The 18,755-nt window shown below is 39.7% G+C and overlaps 1 protein-coding gene across 3 annotated transcripts in view; it reads right to left on the bottom strand.

Moving 5' to 3' along the window:
* The window catches only part of Evi5 (ecotropic viral integration site 5), a 130,258-nt gene extending 111,578 nt beyond the window's left edge, over positions 1 to 18,680 (bottom strand). Inside the window, exons 1-2 of one of the 3 annotated variants that reach the window (XM_083110115.1) lie at positions 18,485 to 18,680; positions 15,642 to 15,667 (exon numbers count right to left, since the gene is read on the bottom strand). The gene's annotated coding sequence lies outside the window, so the exon portion shown is untranslated. Of the gene's footprint in view, positions 1 to 7,722; positions 7,873 to 15,641; positions 15,668 to 18,484 lie in introns of those variants that run through there. The other 2 variants (XM_083110116.1, XM_083110118.1) reach the window with 2 other exon arrangements.
* Between the last annotated feature and the right edge of the window lie 75 nt (positions 18,681 to 18,755).

Genomic DNA, 18,755 nt, shown 5'->3' with positions numbered 1-18,755 from the left:
ACCATGATTGTTTTGGAGTTCCACGAACAAGCTCGGTTTACAGGTAAGATCTTCTGTCCTAATTGATTAGGATTAATGGCATTTGTATGTTAGTGAAGAACTAAGGTTGTAGCAAGTTAGGTTATTGGGGGTTGAAAAGAGTGTTATTACATGAAGGTTTATTAAATGCGATTTACATCTGATTAACGTCAAAAGAAAAGGAAAATATAGTATTACACAGAGTGAATAATAAAACTATAGAACTAAATATAAATGGTTAAGTATTAGTGGTAAAGGGGATACAGCCCCTCCGAAATTGGGAAAATCAACATTCTCAAATAAATGCAGTGAAGAACTCGCGAAAAACCAGAATGGTAAATGAAAAAAACAACTTAAAATGGCTAAATATTGACAATTTTCAGAGTAGAAAGTTCAAAACAAGCTAAATATATTATGTATACTGCCCCAATACTATCCACCTTTACAATTCCAGCCCTTCCCGAAAAAAAAACCCTGCGTGCGCCAATGGGGTTAAGTAGGATTATAGTATGAAAAAGAAATATCCACAATCAGAGTGGAATCTAAAAAGATCGCCAAAGCTTCGTTACCCTGCACCTCTAGCAGTTTTCACTGATGCTACGAGCGAGTGAAGCCGGTAGTTGGCTGATATCCAAAGGTACACCAATGAACGACTCGAAGGTAACAATGGATCATAGCAGAAGGTCGTGATGGCGAACGAGGTTTCGACTCCCATACGGTAAAAGGAAATAAACGTGGGAGTGGAGGCAATGAACAATATATCGCTGAAAGCACCATACAGTGAATAGGCGGTTAAAAGCGTCGGACAAAATGGGTGTAGAAGAGATGAAGTTCCAAGGACATGCCTAACGACAATGCAAAATGTCTTTCACGTATGAAACCATTATTCTATAGGGTTGATCAACTACCTCCGTAACAGTAACAAACGTTCTTTAAGTCCCTCTCTACCACTCCTGTTAGGAACTCCAGTGTAGGACGACCAAAACATTCTTGCTTAGGTTAAAACCTGAGGCTGTAAAGGGGGACTCAGCACACAGAAGTACAAAACAGAGAACCCACACAGACCTACAGAGGATTATACTGAACATGGGTCCAGACGCCAGAGCCTCGTTACTCTGCCAAATGCAGTCCAGGGTGCAATACGTGGAAGCGAGGATGACAATTGGGTGTACTACATGGAAGGGTTGCCCCCTTACACCCCTTGGCAGGATGAAACCAGCATTGAAAGTAACACGGTGCGCTGCTAAAGCTTACCAATCCACACAAATTAGCTCCTTTACCATTCACATGATGCCGACAACATTTGCATCTGCCAAGTACGACTGGCATTTTAAATCAGGTTCACCCGGCGACTTCAAAGACTTGGTACGCTTTCTATGCGAGGGGAACTGAGTGGATGGACAAAATACAAGTGGGGGCAGCAAGTATATTTCTTTATTGAAATGTTGCACTCGCTGCAGTAACATGGAGGAAGACTGACGAACGAGTACAATGCCCGTGGTGGGATGTTATCGCAATGTGGGAGTCACAGCTGGGTGCGCCGGCGAACATCCTCTTCCCACATTAGGTCATCAACTCGTCGGGTGCCGCACGCAAGTCTTGAAGAGAAGCGACGAACGGAATTCCTTGCTTTCTCACTAGCAACATTTCCGAGGTCTTGCCATATCGTTTACATATAACCGTGGAAAGAGTGGCCAGTTAAAATAAAAAAGAATTACGACCTCCTAATCAGTGGTGCCAATTTTTTAAAAAAGAAATGGATGGGCTGAACTCTGAGATTTGTTTTATAATTTTATGTAATATTTCGGTTCCTTGGCCAGAAAATGTAAACTTTTATGTCTTAAAACTCTCAGGTCATTTCTGAGAGGAATACATGAATTATATAATGGCTGTTTGTGGCTCTTTTAGATACAAGCGTCTATTTCGCAGATAACTGCCTATTAAGTGCCTGAGCAGGGACAATTTTAAAAAAATCTGTCGATGTTTATCAATTTTAGTGCCATTTTGTATTTGTCGGTGCTTTCTTGCCTGCCTATTTTGAGTGTCCTACAGATCCTTATCCAATTTATAAGCCCACGTCTCCCTTACTTACCACTGAAAAATATATTGGAGATGCAACCATTTTTTATGAAATATTTTGATAACACTCAGACAGTAATTAAGTTGTCAGAATTCTTTAGGCATATAATGATAAAACATTGTTTTATTAAGCGTGGGGACTTTATTTCTAAAACAAAATATAATAACAGCCAATTTATTGGGTGGGCTCGAGCCCACACAGGTTCATGTGAGTTGGTGCCACCGCTCCTAATCAATTTGATTACCTCGTTCATTTCGCAAGAGGTACAAAAGAACGGCTCGGAATTAGATGTTCTTGGTTTCAAGCCTGAATAAGGCAGTTTGTATGCTTACATCAAAGTTTAGACATTGGGTACATGCACATAAACTCAGATAAGGGCCATCCAACCTTACTCTTGTTAACATCAGAACAGCTTGTCACTACCATTATCCCCGACCTTGTCCCTGAATAAAAACGTTCTGGGGTACTTGGGGGCAATCCTAGCTAAAGGCAGCCGGAGCGTGTTGCTGATCACATCTTGTGACACGCCCATAACCGGCTTTGAAAGAGACGCCCATCTTGTCACAAACCAATAGATTACTCAAGGACCTCCGTGGCGGAGTGGTGAGCAAAGCGCGCCACGACGCCAGGGATCACGTGTTCGAATCCCTGCAAGGGTGTTGTAAGTGCCCCTTCATAAATTTAAACATATCATCACTCTTCCTCATCTTCGTGATTAGCCAGTGGCAGAAAATCGAAGCAATCAAACTACTCAAAAGACCGTAACTTTCGAAATATACATCATGTGAAACCAGCATTTGCGTACAATTACGGGTATATCCAATTTTGGTACGAAGATTCTAATTATTTAAGAAGAAACATAAGAAAGCATTGTCGTTCGAATTTGCACAGACCTTCGTTTTAGGTTCTGACTGGCACGCTGCTCACGACATTTTAAATACCATTTATTATTATTATTAGACAATACAACTACAGGACATTTCACTGCCTCTATGTTTTTAAAAGAACACTTCTTTAACATTTTATGCTCAGGTAGGCTAATCGTGACTGAACCTAGCATAGCTATCTGCCACTTTTGGTTAATCGCGGCGATGAGGATGAGTGATGACACGAAGAAATTGATGAAGGGACATTCACAAAGAACACCCATGCCCTAACCGGGCATTCAAACTCGGGACCCAGTTCAAAGTTGGTACCGAACCACTGTGCAAAGTACCATCACCGGGAACGCTTGATTACTACTCCTGTAAACAGACCATAACCAAATAATGAGATAGCCTACAATTTACTTTGAACAAGTTGAAGCAAACACAATGAATAGGTGATGAAAAACAACAAATATTTGGGTAAAAAGACTGAGAACAGTGCTATACCTAAACTTTGGTTCGGACTCGATCTTCACTATACGTGGGCTTATTAAGATGAAAAAAGCCTCGCATTCATTAAAAAGCAGCTCCTCCATCTAGTTCAGTCGTTCGACGCATAAACCAGTCCAATTAAAACTTAAGAGGACAAGAAGAAAGTAGGTCTGTAGCATGCATGCATACCTTACACTCTGATTCGAGACTACATTCTCGAGTACGAAATATGATAAGGAAGAAAAAAAATCACACTTGAGATACAAGAAGATACTTGCAATTAGGAGATATGTTGAGCTGATAAAAACATGCTGTGACGATATCAGGTGAAGCGTTTCAAAACACAGGTTGCTGTGTGACTGTAACAAATGATGTTCCATATTTTATTCTCGGGCAAAACCTGTGAGTAATCGACCAGTCGCCATTGTATTTAGGATGAGGGAAGAAAAAGTTCCTGTGCATTTGAAAAAAATAATACCATTATCACCCAAATTTTTTTACCGAGATTTGTTTAGGACTGAGTGTTCTCATTCTGTAAAAGCGCTGAAATATTTGGTACAGTGGGATGCACAAGTATTGCTCGGCAAATTGTCCATATTTTCATTAGTTTTTCTCTTGTATCCTATGTGCTTTAAGGAATCTGCTTTTACGTATGCTGATGCAGAGGCTGTCAGCAGCTTGTTTGACGTTTTCTTTCAATTCTTGAAGCTCTCACTGGGTAAAATTAAGTACATGAATATGGTTATGGACAATTTGCTTGGTTAAAACCCACACAAGCCACTGTACAATCGTCAGTAAACGTCTAGCTGGCAACGTTTCCAGTAGCAACGTTGGGAATATTGTATGTTAGCTACTCTACATTAGAAGTAATGTGATGACTGTACTCATACCCTAATGTAGTGAAAAAAGCAATATTGAAGAAAATGAATAAGACAAGAGTACAGAAGGCAGATTGCTGAAGACGTCTGAGAAAACTTTCAACAGCGTAGTGCGCTGAGGACTATAGCAAACCAATAGCAAGATTGATGACTATTCTTCGCCCAGAGGAAGAACGAAGTCAGTTCACACAAAAGTACATGACTTGCGAGCTCCCTCATTAAGTAGCCTTTATCTCAGCTCGTCCATATATTTGCCGACCATTTATGAGGAACAGCTGCGTCGAAATCAACCAATAGGATCTCTCACACAGTCACGTGTCTTTGTTTACATGGACTTCATACTTGCTGTGAACGGAATATAGAAGAAAAATAGCTTTTCTGCCAGCGGTCTAGTAATCTTCACAATGAATACGCGAATGAAACAACAAAACGAAGACATACAGCTATGTCCGTTATTCGATCCTGTTTGGCAGCGCAACGCTAAGCACACCACCAAGCCTGCAACAAGAGAGGAAATGGACTAAATTATATATTCATGGAAGAATTTAATTCTCTACCGTCTTGCGAACGTTGGCCGTTTGAGATGCAATAAAACATTCAAATTGGAATTCTGAAATAAAAGAACACCAAGATGCTACCCGTCTCAAATGCAACTATTAGACTGTGAAACACATTTCCAATAAATGCCTAACAATGAACAATTCAGAGTTAACGTATCGGATATCACGACTCGTTTGAGGTGAATTCTCGCTCACGCAAAAACCAATTTACTGCCGAATGGCGCACGCTGATAATATCCATCCATTTCCAAAAGGGGGCGCTCGGCTGTGAAGACATGTAACAATTTGCATTTGGAAAGCTCGCTCCCAAGGTTGATGCTTCGAAACTTCCTTCCTCTCTCTACCCGTTCGCCATTTTCCAATTCTTTGCGCCGCCGCGTCCTACATAATCGATGCAAGTGAAAATCCAAATGGAAACTTAAAAGGGATGGGAGCGTCTCCTGTGTCTTCCCGGCGGAAACAATCTATTAGGTGCTTTCAGATGAAACTGGAGATTCATTCGGCGGTCGGGAGAAGAACAAATGTTTCTAAGCGTTTCAATGTCATTCGTTTCAATCAGGGTAGAGGGATCTGCTTTCGGTAAATGTAGCGGTTAACGCGTCAATTTTTTGATATTTGTTATTTAGCGTCGCCTTTCTGCCACTTTTGGCTAATCGCGGCGATGAGGATGAATGAAATGATTAAATTGATGAAGGGACTCTCGCAAAGAACAGCCATGCCCAGGCCGGGATTTGAACCCCTTATTAAAGGTGCATGCACACGTGTCATGAAGGCATATGGTGTGATCCGCAGGTATAGAGCTCCACATATTCTTGATCATAGTTGGGATGATGTGATCTGATGATGATGTGGTCTTCAGCATGGTTTCCAGATGATCTATCAACTGAGCTATCGCAGCTGCTACCCCTTATTACGTTAAGTAACAAGATTCCTGCTTATAAACATCGATCCTCATCGTCGCGATCAAACCAATGGGTAAAAAAAAGTAATGTTCAGCTACCGAAATATACAAATAATAGGATATTGATTTGTCGAAACCATATCCTATCCACAATATTGGAAATGAAAGGTGAACGCACAAAAAGAAAAAAAAATCAATCGTAACAGTGCCGCAACATTCTGAAAACATATCTTGGCATAACAACTAATTTCTCTACACCTCGTCCTTAGAGATGTTGCAGGAAGTTACATCGCAATAGCCATTCTCGGAATAGAACAAAGCCAATGAGAGACACGTAATTTTTTTTTTATGTAACTACGCTCTATTCGAGTATATCTCTGCAGCCAATGGCCGGAAGCTTTTTATCTCCACAGTAAAGCGTGCTGTTTATCTTCAGCAAGCAAATAAAATTTCCTTGAACACAGTGATTTGTTAAATTCCATCCGAACAGTACGCTCACTACAAACTGGCCTTCCGGTGGTTTAGTGGTAATGATGTTGCCTTGTAATTATGGGGTTTCGGGTTCGATACCAGGTTGACTCACATTGCACAGTGGTTCTAATCCGGCTTTAAACTGTAGGTCCAGTCCAGATCAACTGATCTGAGCATAATGTGGACTCAAAACAAACTTTGAATTTCGCATAACTAACAACAATTTTTTGTGTGAATATTACTGTCGAATCAAAGTAGCAAGAGGTGCAAGAGGTGCAAACAAAAAAAAAAAAGTTTCAAAATACGATTGCTGAAGAAAATCCACTTTGTTTACTTTTTTAAATAGTTGACATCGACTGCTTCCTGTACTATTTTGTAGGAGTAATCAGACAGATTATCTATGAATGGATTGATTGATTGGGTTTATTTTACTTCGCTTTTCTGCAACTTTTAGCTAATCACGAAGCCGAGGATGAGTGATGGTATGATGAAATTGATGAAGGGACACTCACAAAGAACACCCATACCCAGTGCGGGATTCGAACCCGGGACCGCTGGCGTTGTAGCGAGTTGTGATAACCTCTCCGTCATGGAGAATAGATGTCGGCATCTAGGAAAGGAAAATATGATTTAATGACAGAAATCTTGCAAATGTTTCTGATAATGTACGGTATTTCTCCATACCTATTTAACACCGAAAGTGTAAACTGAGTGAATATTGTGGGGGGGGGCGTATATAGTGATATATATCGTGTCGGCGATATATCGTCACGATATTTTGGTGATATATATATATATATATATATATATATATATATATATATATATATATATATATATATATATATATATATATATATATATATCGTGTCAGCATGTTGCATAAGCTCCACCAATCTATTGTAACTCACTAATCTTGGAAACTCTGAGGTATAGTGTATACTTAAACAATCTTTATAAAAATCTTTAAATGTGCGGTAATGACTAAGTTGAAACATCACAAGTATTGTCATAATCTCTAATAAGCTCATCATGTATTGCCTATGCCTTAATCTTCTCTCACTGCATAAACCTCGATTCTTCAATTTCTCTTCAAATAGCTGGCAAGAATCGTCAATATAACAGTATATCTCTAATAAGGTAACCATAGCATAACCTCAGAATTCATAGTTGTTTTAGAGGCATTCTATAGGTCACTATATTTGGCGATATATATCGTTGATACCTGGTATCGATATCACGATACGGCAAGAATATCGTCGTATCGTATAGTCTGTGACGATATTTTCTTGGCGATATAGCGCCATATAAAATTTCCGAAATCATCCATCCCTAGTTGAGATCGATGCACAAAATATGAGTCGAGGTCCGGTTTCCACCCCTAGCGGTCCTCGAAACAGTGCATTTTGATTTTGAAAACATTAAACAGTGGGGGAAAAGAATAATGACACACTACCTTTAGGCCGAACAGTCCCTTCCGGAGAAAAAGACACACGAACCAAGCGAAGCCTCACCACAATACAGTTGCACCACACTTATTTGTCACGCTTCGCGGTGCGGAATTCCACCTGAGCAGAAGCAGGCAGCGAGTGCCTCTTTTCCACCCGCACTGGAGCAATCCTCGAATTGAGCACAGAGACAGAGGCGATTATCATACGCGTTCTTTCACAAACCACACAGTCACGAAGCGCGGGCCTAACGACTCCTCCGACAATAAATGCTCCGACGTAATCAACCCTCGTGAATATCTGAGCGACGCGAATTAATACGGAACCACTGAGGCGGTGATGTAATCGTCATCCGCGAGCGCTTGACGTGTTCACTTAGAGTTGGTCTCTTGGTAATATATCCTGACGCGAGTGAAAAGGGCCGAGTCTAAAAATTGTTACTGCCTGCTTCAAGAGCCCAAGAAAAGGTTACCAGACAAGGGCGCCAGCAGGATATTTTTTCGGGGGGGGGGGGGGGGGGAAGAGTCACAGAAACTTTATTATTATTATTGCATTACTACTACTACTTGTTTTGTTTTTTAAAATTACATACATTTGTAATTTCCATATTCTGTATATCTATATACAATTTGCATAACTATTGTACAACATTTGTTTTCATATCAGTGTAAAATAGACTGTAAGCTTAAATGTAACCGTACTTCAAATAATAATAATAATAACAACAGTTTTTCTAACTTACAGCCTGTAAGACACAGAAAACAATACTTTTTGTTATAAAATATCTCTACAATTAACCATTCGAATTACATTAACTCTTTCCAGAAATCTAAGAGGCGCATCCATGTTACCAGATGTCAAACTTTTTTAAAAAAGAGGACATTTTTGGATTTCATAATGTAAAAAAGAGGACACCCTTAGGTGTAGCATTTCGAACACAAGCTTGTGTTTATTAGTGTTTTGGTGAGCTTGTAGATCACACACCTCTGTAAAATAATTTTACACCGTTTCAGTATAACTAAAAACAGGCCTCATTCATTAGTCAAATGCCTGAATATTCTAACAATCGTTTACCATTTGAGTTGGTGTTTTAAGTCCACTTTATGCACAGATAGGCTAATCAGGACTGGACCTACAGTTTAAAGTAGGATCCGATCACTATGTGTCTTCATCGGGTAACGAACCCCGGACCCTTTGATTACAAGGCGGCGACGCTACCACTACGCCATCGGGGAGGCCCAATTGTTTACTATGCGCATAGTATTATACGGTTGTGAAACTTGATCCCTAACTTCACAAGAACATAATTTGAGAGTTTTTGAAAATAAAGAACTTAGGAGAATATCTATTTTATTTATTTATTTATTTAATAGAAGATTCCTAATACAGCGTTAGCCATAATTTGGACATAAAAGAGATGAAGAAACACGGGAATGGAGAATATTACATTAAACTCCAATCGATAGTTTCTGATAATGATACTTCTGGCATCTACCGATACATCGTTATTGGCTCAGCCCTAATTTGTTTCTGTATTCTTATTCGCCAACGCTGGCCACAGCATTCGCTATTTCCTTGGAGACATTTTCTCACGGTCGTAACTCGGTTAAGTATGCATTTCTGAACGTATTTCACATCGTTGCCATCGCCATGTGCAGAATCCATCCTCCATCGGAAAACAAAGTATGGAGGCAGCAGCGTACCCATTTGGCTACACGACACTATCTTTCCTTTGCATCCGAGAAAATTGGGCGTGGGCGAATTTGGACATCTGTAGTGGGCGACCCCCTTCGCAGTTACTTTGGCTCGATGCCCATATAAGGTTGTCGACCTTTGCGTGCACTGCAGCATAAGTCAATTAGTTCAACCAGCAACCATCAGATTAATTTAAGGGGAAACAAAATATATAACTGTATAATTCTTATCTGTGTGCTTGTAAACCCAACCTCATAACGGATTGTTGGATATGTGCTGTTTACGATGTGCTAACGTTAAAGTGTTTATACACCACTTGTGCTCAACGTCATTTATGCTCATTTGATCTCAGTAGAAGATTGTACGATCATTCTACTCCGCAGATAAATTACTTGATAGGAGGAACCCCACACTGCGTTGGTAAGCAAGAGTCTCAAGGTGACATTTCTATGTCTACATTTTAACTATTTCGTGTTGTTTTTTCTACTTAATCGCACTGTTATATAAGACTACTAAGTTATACCTATTACATGTCGCAGTGGTCTAGTCGGCGCAGCGCCTGAATATGTCCCTGCATAAAACGGTTCTGGGGTTCACTCTGCCTCATGAAATGAGAATATGGGGGCAACTCTGGGCGGCCGGAGCATGTTGCTGATCACATCTCCTCAACATTGGCCAAGAGTGACTTCGAAGGCCCTAACTCCACACAACCTATGTAGCTTGGTGGTATTTTACTATGTAGAAGAAAACTTTACCTTTTGAGAAAATAAGAGGAATAATCAACTAAAACTGCTGTATTAATACAATTTATAAACTGTAATTTTAACAGGAATAATTGCCTAACGAAAATAAGGGCGCCCCATGATCAAGCTCTCAGTAAAAACGAGGTGTGATAAGGGGAAAAGATAGCAAACACACAGGAGTGATTCTAGAAAAGGGGGCACAGCCTAAAATAAATCGGTACTCAACTCTATGAGAGGAAGTCCCAACAAAATATTAAGAGAAAAAGCTACATCGAAATAAGAAAGAAGGATATGAAATGTGTGATGATCAGAGAATGACGGAGGATTATAAATAGAGAAGTTATGGATGATCCAAATAAGATACAAAATATAGACTATAAAAAATGCTTAATAAAACAAATTAAAAATCATTTATTTTCTTGAACATTAAAAATAGCTCATATACCATTATATAAATCACGGGAAGAATGGTTGGGATGTGCGATTGTCTCTAATTTATGAACAAATAGGCTAATCGGGACTGACCTATAGTTTTAAGTGGGATCTGAACCTCTATGTGCCTCCACCTGGTATCGAACCCAAGACCCTTTGATTAGAAGGCGACGGCGTGCGCTCTTTGCTTCCCCCTTGATCCACGACCGGCCTGGATATCCTGGTACTTAAGTCTGAAAAGTGACCATCACCCAACGCGTAAAGCAACTGTATGTGCTCTCCTCGAGAATTAAAGGGCCGAAATCTCACCCCCTGCTCTTTATCTTATGCTTTATAATTCAAAAGGTTACACATCCATCGAGGAGGGAAACTGCAAATGAAAGGATGCAAACGCCCACTGGTCACGGGGAAGCTTTCAAATTGAGTTGGCAGGCGACGAGTAGCACAATAACAGAAAACAACACACTCGGATGTGCAAACGATTCACGCCTCCCAGTTTCAACTGTGATTTCAATGCCACATTCCTGAGGTCATTCTACCATTACTGCGCAGTAAGCCAAATACCTTTCCTCTGTGAACTGAAACGCGGATATAAAGAGGAATATGGCTCGAGATAACGAAACATGACAGCATTTACTGTCCGCAGAACAAAAATGTGAACGTTGCAGTTCGCTTCGACAATACAATGAGCGGAAATAATCAAAAATTGTGCGTGAACTCTTTTACAACGTACTGCTCAACAGCATTATCACTGCTTGTTGTACACTGTAAGAGTCAAACATGACCACACTCGCTGCCCCAAAATACAGCTGGGCCCTAGTCGGTAGGGCGTCTGACTGTCACGCGGGAGACCGGGTTCGATTCTCGGGGTGGGTGACCTAAAATTGGCCTTCTCCCGCATAAAGTGGCCCTGGGGCTCACTCAGCCTCAAATCAATGGGTACCTGGCCGGAGCGTGGTGCTGATCACATCTAAAAAATGGCCGACATAGAGAATGTGTGGGGCCCTACCACTAAATGTGCCTTCATGGCACGGTGAACTTTACCTTACCAACGCAGTGGGAGATTTAACAAAAGCAATTAGGTTTGACAGTGGTGAATACAAATACAGAAAGTTGGAAAAATTAGGCATTTCACTCAAAGGACACGAGTAGCCGTTTACTGCCATACATTTATAAGTTATATCAAATACAATTTATCTTTTTTGACAAAAATATCACACACACTGGTAATAAAATAATGAACCATACAATAGCTATGGAGTCTGACTGCCACCCTTTATAATATGCAGCCTACTTTACTAAGTATATCGAGGTGTTGCATATGGAACAAGGCGCAATCCCATCATTGCCAAGTGGAAATACTGGTCAGGTAAAAATCCTTGTTTATATTTCGAGTCGCTTCTGCCACTTTGGGCTAATCATGAAAGATTTAATCTCTATTCTCTGGAGGAATGAAATCAATGTAAGCAAGTGCACGTGGCTTGTGTTTATTGTTATATTTTACTTCGCTTTCCTGCCAGTTTTGGTTAATCGCGAAGATGAGAGATAATATGAGGAAGGGACCGAGATTCGAACCCTGATCCCCTGATGTGGTAGAACTTGGTATGCTAACCACTCCGCCACGGAGGTCGGCACTTGGCTTATGAGAAATCCTACCAGTTATTCCGATATATGTAGAAATCTTGCATATGTGTGTACAAGGGGTATTACATAAGTTTCCGGCCTAACACAGAAAATGAACTCATATTTCAAAATCCTTTTAGTGTTCGAACAAGTATTCTCGGGTTACCAGCCAGGTTAAATTGGAGTTATTGTCGGCCAAGTGGGTGCCCAAACTTCTCACAGCTGATCACAAGCGGGCAAGACGGGACTGTGCACAGAGTGTGTTGGGCCATTTTTCAGCGAGTGCTTCCAACTTTATTATTATTACTGTGGATAAAACACTATTACATGTATATGATTCTGAGACCAAAAGTCGAGTCTATGCAGTGGCGCCATAGTGGGTCACCAAGGCCGAAGAAATGTCGCAGACAAAAATTGGCAGGGAAAGTGATGGGTATTATTTTTTTGGATCGTGAGGGGATTAATACTTAGCGAATATCTGGAAAACGGCACTACATTGAATGCTGAACGATATGTGAACCTTCTGGATAAATTGCATGCCGCTTTGAAGGAAAACTGTCCAAACGCATCGCCTTCTTGCAAGACAATGCATCTTGCCACAAGTCAGGCGTTACGATGAAAAAACTGCGTGAATTGAAGTTCGATATCATTGACCATCCCCTTATTCTCCAGATCTGCCCCCCTCCCCCCAGCCGATTATCTTTTCCCAAAACTTAAGATGCACCTGAAAGGTACTGAATTTAATGACACAAAAGACGCCATAGCGGTTGCAGAGGCATGGTTTGCAGCACAAGACAAACTATTTATTTTATCATGGGATAGAATTGTTGCAGGATCGATGTACCAAGTGTGTCAACCTGAAAGAGAACTTCGTTGAATAAAATGCCATCACTGTGGCCCTGTCACCATGTTTTCATGCTAGGCGGGAAACTTATCTAATCCCCTTGTATGATCAAGTAATACCACTCAACGTAGCTGCTATGTGAAACGTATGGGACCAATTATGAGCTAGCTGGAACCAGTCTTAGGTATCGGCAAAGTAACACTCTTGTTCACATTAAATTCGTTCTTACAGTGGGTGGAGAAAAGAATGACATTAGATAACTAAAGATTTCAACACGTTGTATTTTGATTTCTGTTATTGTACGTCGCTTTTCTACCACTTATCCTTTTAGATGTAATAAACGAAGATGGAATGTATTTTAGCGGTCTGGAGTGCTCTTGATGTCTAAAAGAATAGCATTCGTCCAAAATGTTACTTCAAAACGTTCATATAGAAATCAAAAGTAAAGCCGAGCACTGGGAAAGTTAACCAGCACCTACGTCTCTCCAAACAAGGCAGAGCCTCAAAAGCGTGGGCTCCTGCAACACGTTCTTTTAGTGAGAGGGCGTATACCTTAGGCAAGGCGACTTGCCACAGTGTGAAGTTGTCCGTACAATGACGTCATTACTAAAGTGGGAAGCGGCTCAGATGATAATCTGCCAACACAAAGGAAGCTTGCGGTACATCCAAGGATTCCGAGCTTTGGGAACGACACTCCCAGGCATTTAATTAAGCCCTACACGATCGAAAGCACTTCCTCGAGAATCCGGCAATTCGACGCGACAGGTCCCTGGGGCCTCCTTTTTTCCGCACTCGCGAACAACTCCCAAACCACGGCACGGAAGGAATTACGGATGCGTGATTTTCACAAAAATGAATGGTTGGTTTGCACCGTTATGACGCGAAAATGTCTTGAAAATTTCGTTCCGTCTCTGTTATAGCCATTGTCTAGTCTTTCGGCGGGCGGGCATCATGCTGGCAAGGGAAGTGGGGAGAGGGGGACATGCAGCAGACCAACCAGGCAACAGCGGTGGCGCCGAATAGTTACGGCGTTGCGGGAGGATGTGCTGTCGGCACCCCGTTCTACAGGCTGCTGCGTTTCTTATCCAGCTGGATTGGTCGCTTCCCTGCTCCCCAGTTCTCGTGCCAGCATGTAGGGCGCCCGCCTTAAGACTGGACAAGAGCTACAGGTCCTGACCCTCGAGGGCTGTTGTATCATAGAGAATGGGGTTAATCACAATGGAAAAGATGGGGAAAAGAGAGAAAAAGTGGCGGGAAACACTTATTAACTGCGTTAAAGTTATCGACCACTATTGGCTTGGACTGATAAGGGCAGAAAACCCCTATTTTCTTTCTTGCCCACTTGTAAAAAACCCACAACCAAATACTGGTTTGATTGATGTACCTCACAATGGAATTTTAACATTGGATTCAGGTAAAAATTATAACCTTAAATTTACAGACTATTTCCCTCACCCATAAAATTATTTTCTTATTTAGTTTTGTCAAGAATAACCTAACATTATAGAAAAGATATGAAGCAAAGAAAGTACAAATTCAAAATGGAGACACTTTCATAGCACGCTGTGCTAACCACTCTGTCATGCAGCCTGGCCACAAAAAATTGTGAACACATTTTCGACTTTATCAGCTGTGTTTAAACAAGTAATAGTCAAATAAAACTTTTTTTTAAAAAAAATATATCATTTTAACTTTTTGTAAAAGTTGCACACACATTTATTTCGAGTCCCTAGTCGTGAGTAATGCAAATGTTGTTGTGGTCGTATAGGAGTTCATGGAAGCTCCATAGATTTGAAATGAGCCTTGTTCTCTCATGTATCACATGGTATCTTACATTCAACAATTATTTACGTTGCAGAAGGTAAAAATAACAAATCTGCAATTCTCTGAATGAGGGAAAGAAAGAAGCAAACATTTATTCACTGTCCCCAACCCTGTTGTTCCAGGAAGGACTGACGGTTAAGTTTAAATTTTATGAAAAAATTTATTTTATTATCTTCTAATTAATAAGGTATAAATTGCTTGCCGTTAGTAGGCTTCCCCAATGGCATAGTAGTAACGTTGTCGCCATGTAATAAAGGAGTTACATGTTCAATATTAGGTGGAGACACATAGTGGTTCCGATCACACTTTAAACTGTAGGTCCAGTACTAATTAGCCTATCTGTGCATAGTGGACTCAAAACAAAAACTCTACAGCTTGCCTTCACCTAAACATTACAGAAAGATTAACGTTGAAGCAAACGGGATACCTAGCGAGCGTAACTATAGCATCTTTAGTCTCAAAGTTAAAAAAAACTTTATTTAAAGAGGTACAAACTCTCTGCTGAAAAAGTCCGGGCATTGAAGCAAATATTGCCGAAAATGGACCGGACATTTGAGGATTAATCAATTCATGCAGATCAGAAACAAAAGAATGCTGCTGAGGTTGATAATATTGGCAGAGGCTGGAAGTTCCTACAACTAAGTGGGATTGAAAATATATAGTGTGGGCTGCCTCGAAACCAATCTAAATTTTCCCATCAAAAAACATAATGTCTTAAATTACATAAAAAAATACCACTGTTAAATACTAGTATTTTTATACTCACCACAAAAGGAATCTGACAGCTTCTTTCTAAAATACAAAAAAAAAAATAACACTATATATGCAAGCAAAACAATTATTCAGTGATTAATCACAGAAGAAATTATTATGCTAATATAAACTTTGTACTGTGTTACTGCTCCCTCTTACTGTGGGGCAGAAAATAGTGTGAAATAAAGGAAACATTAAGTCCCTTCATCTTTTATACTAAAGCAATGCTTATCAATGTTTCTGAGTGAGAATATCTTTTACTTTGTGATCTCTGCCACGGTATTACCTCAATATAATTGCCAAAATTTAACATTTGAGACTAGATGTCCAACAGTAAAATAATAGAAGAATTATTATTATTAATTATCTACTGCACTTACATTCCAAAACAATTCGATTATATATGTTGTAACAAATATCTGTTACATAGATTGACAAAACTGCTGAGAGTTCAAGAAATACATATGATTTTATTGTTTTAAAATGTAAATAAAAGAATTACTGGCAAAATAAAAACATACCAAATAAACAACAAGACTAAACAAATGAGTCTCCCTGATGGGATAGTGGTTCACTTTATACTGTAGGTCCAGTCCTGATTAGCCTATCTGAGCATTAAAAAAGGTAAAGCGCTCCCCTGTGCTTAGCACCATGGCATGAAGGCGTATAGCATTTTCTTGATCGGGTCGTGAGTGGGGGTGATGTGTTCAGCATCACGCCCCTGACTGCCTTTACCCCCCAGGGTTGCGCCCAGGTACCCATGTCATTCGACGCTGGGTGGGCGCCGGGGCCGCTTCCAATGTTAGAAAAGTTCCCGGATTTGAACCAGCCAATAACAACTAGTAACATCCCTCACTTCATGTCTTAGAATTTCGTAAATCACCAGTCAAAGAGACATCTCAATATAAAGAGTAAGAGTTAAATTGCTCCATCATTGAAGTAAGGGAATAATCCTAACAAATTAATCAGAAATAAATTTGGATATAAATTTAGTATTACATATCAAGGTCTTATGTACATACAAATAATAATTTTAAAATGTACAAAAAAATAATCCACCCAATTCACAATAGCCACCTTGATACTCCCTCTCCTGATTGAAAATCAGCACCCTAATAAAGAGTTCAGGGAAAATTATGCCCCCTACCAATCCTAAAAAGAAGAATATAAATTTTGTAATAGATGTCAAAAGAGAGGACTGACTGCTAAAAATTAAAATATAACCAACCTCTTATTATCACATTCCCCTTATGAAAATCCAGGTCATACCGCACTGTACACAGAAGGCAAAATTCAATATTTTACATCATATGAAGAGTACAGGTGTTATAATGTGAATATTTCAGTAAAAAAAAAAGAAAACTTGTGCCAAAATACAACTTCCCTTCAACCTTTTTATTAACTTCTACAAGGCTCCTCAAATTTGAAATCTGTCGGAAATAACTAATGGGGTAAGAATAGGGAGACCAGACATCCTGATCTTCGCAGGACAGTCCTTCTTTTGAGGGTCATATCCTGCAGTCTGTGATGCTATCCCAAAAAACCAAATATGTCCTATTTTTTCAACAGCATCCTGTAAAATGTCCTGTGAAACATCCAGACGAATTGTTTACCTTTGTGCAAGTGTTAATGCCTTTCAAATTAATAGTACTGTTAGTTTGCATAGAAATACTTGTAGATCTAAAAAAAATTCACGCTCGCAACCTTGGTCTTACTGTAAAGCTTATATTTATTGCTTAGAAGCAAATATTGCATGCAGTCTGTTCATGATATGATATGGAAGGTACTGAGTGATGACTAAAAGTATATGCAGAAGCACTTTGAAAATTGAAAATAGCCCACGTTTGATGTGGCAAGAGACAAATATATTCTCAGTATTGATTAATATTATAATATTATTTCACAATGTAAGGATATTTTATGGTAAGAAAGTAAGGAAAGAAAAAAAAACAGTATGAACGAAAGAGATAGAAAGATTAATCTGTAAAATTAAAAAGATAAGAAAAGGGAGGTACATAAAAAAGAGAGAAATGAAAAGGGATATATATAAAAGAAGGGAAGACCCCTGCGGCCGAACGCTAGTTCGAACCCCAGCCTGAGAATGGATCTTCATTGTGAGTGTCCATTCATGAATTTAATAATGCATCACTCATATTCATTGTTGCAATTAGCAAAAAGTGACAAAGGCGACGTTAAATAACAAAAATCAAATCAAATCCAGAAGTAAACAGATCAAAGAAATGAATAAATTATCTTGGTCTATCGACCAGGTCAATTATGGTCGATAGCCTAAGAGAATTTAGTCATCATTCGTCGCCAGGAAAGCTTCTCAAGACTTACTTCCGATTAAAGTGAAGTGCGTAAATTTCAGGAGACATGTAAGCAGCGTAACTTTCAAAAAGGGGGGAGGGGTGCACTTAACCCTGTGCTCTTTTAGTTATAGCTGCAGTCACCCCCTGTACACACCTATGCATGTCCTGCTTTCGTTTCAGAAAATCTGGTCACCCTAGTAAGAATGAAACACGAACACCTAAATTAAAAGTGAGCATACACTGTTGCTGACTTCAAATAAATTGCGGGGGGAGACGTGGGGGTACAAAGTGCCATGCCCCCAAAAGTTGACACCTACGTATGCATGCACGAAGTGCGGATCTCAAATTCATATGAGACAGAATTGGGAATAATTCGCTACACCTCATATTCTCTGAAAACTGTTTCAATGAGACTATGGCCAAAAGTGGTTTCAATTTATGTGCAGTTGTCATATGTATAGTACGAAGTCCCGCCTTACGAATACACGTTACCACCTGTGTTTTTTGTATACAAAAGCAGACCAAAATATATTTATTTACTTACTTGATCTGAAACCAATCTCGTCTGTCTTGTAAGTAAGAATTCTTGTTGAAACACACAGCAAAATACACTTCACAACTTATCCACTTAAAGGTCCAGAAATTTTCTCTTCATCTACACTCAGCTTCTTACGTTTCCATCCACTCAAATAGCCACGAAATAATTCTGGTTGTTAGAAATTACTCTGACAGATACTCACCTGCCAAATATGCGGAAATTTCAAGGGATTTATAACGTTATCTCTAATTGGCTAAATACAAACGTGTAATTGACT

Source organism: Lepisma saccharinum, chromosome 23 (genome assembly GCF_977018435.1).
Source record: "Lepisma saccharinum chromosome 23, izLepSacc3.1, whole genome shotgun sequence".
NCBI classification, from domain to species: domain Eukaryota; kingdom Metazoa; phylum Arthropoda; class Insecta; order Zygentoma; family Lepismatidae; genus Lepisma; species Lepisma saccharinum.
This window is presented reverse-complemented; position numbering and strand designations above follow the sequence as displayed.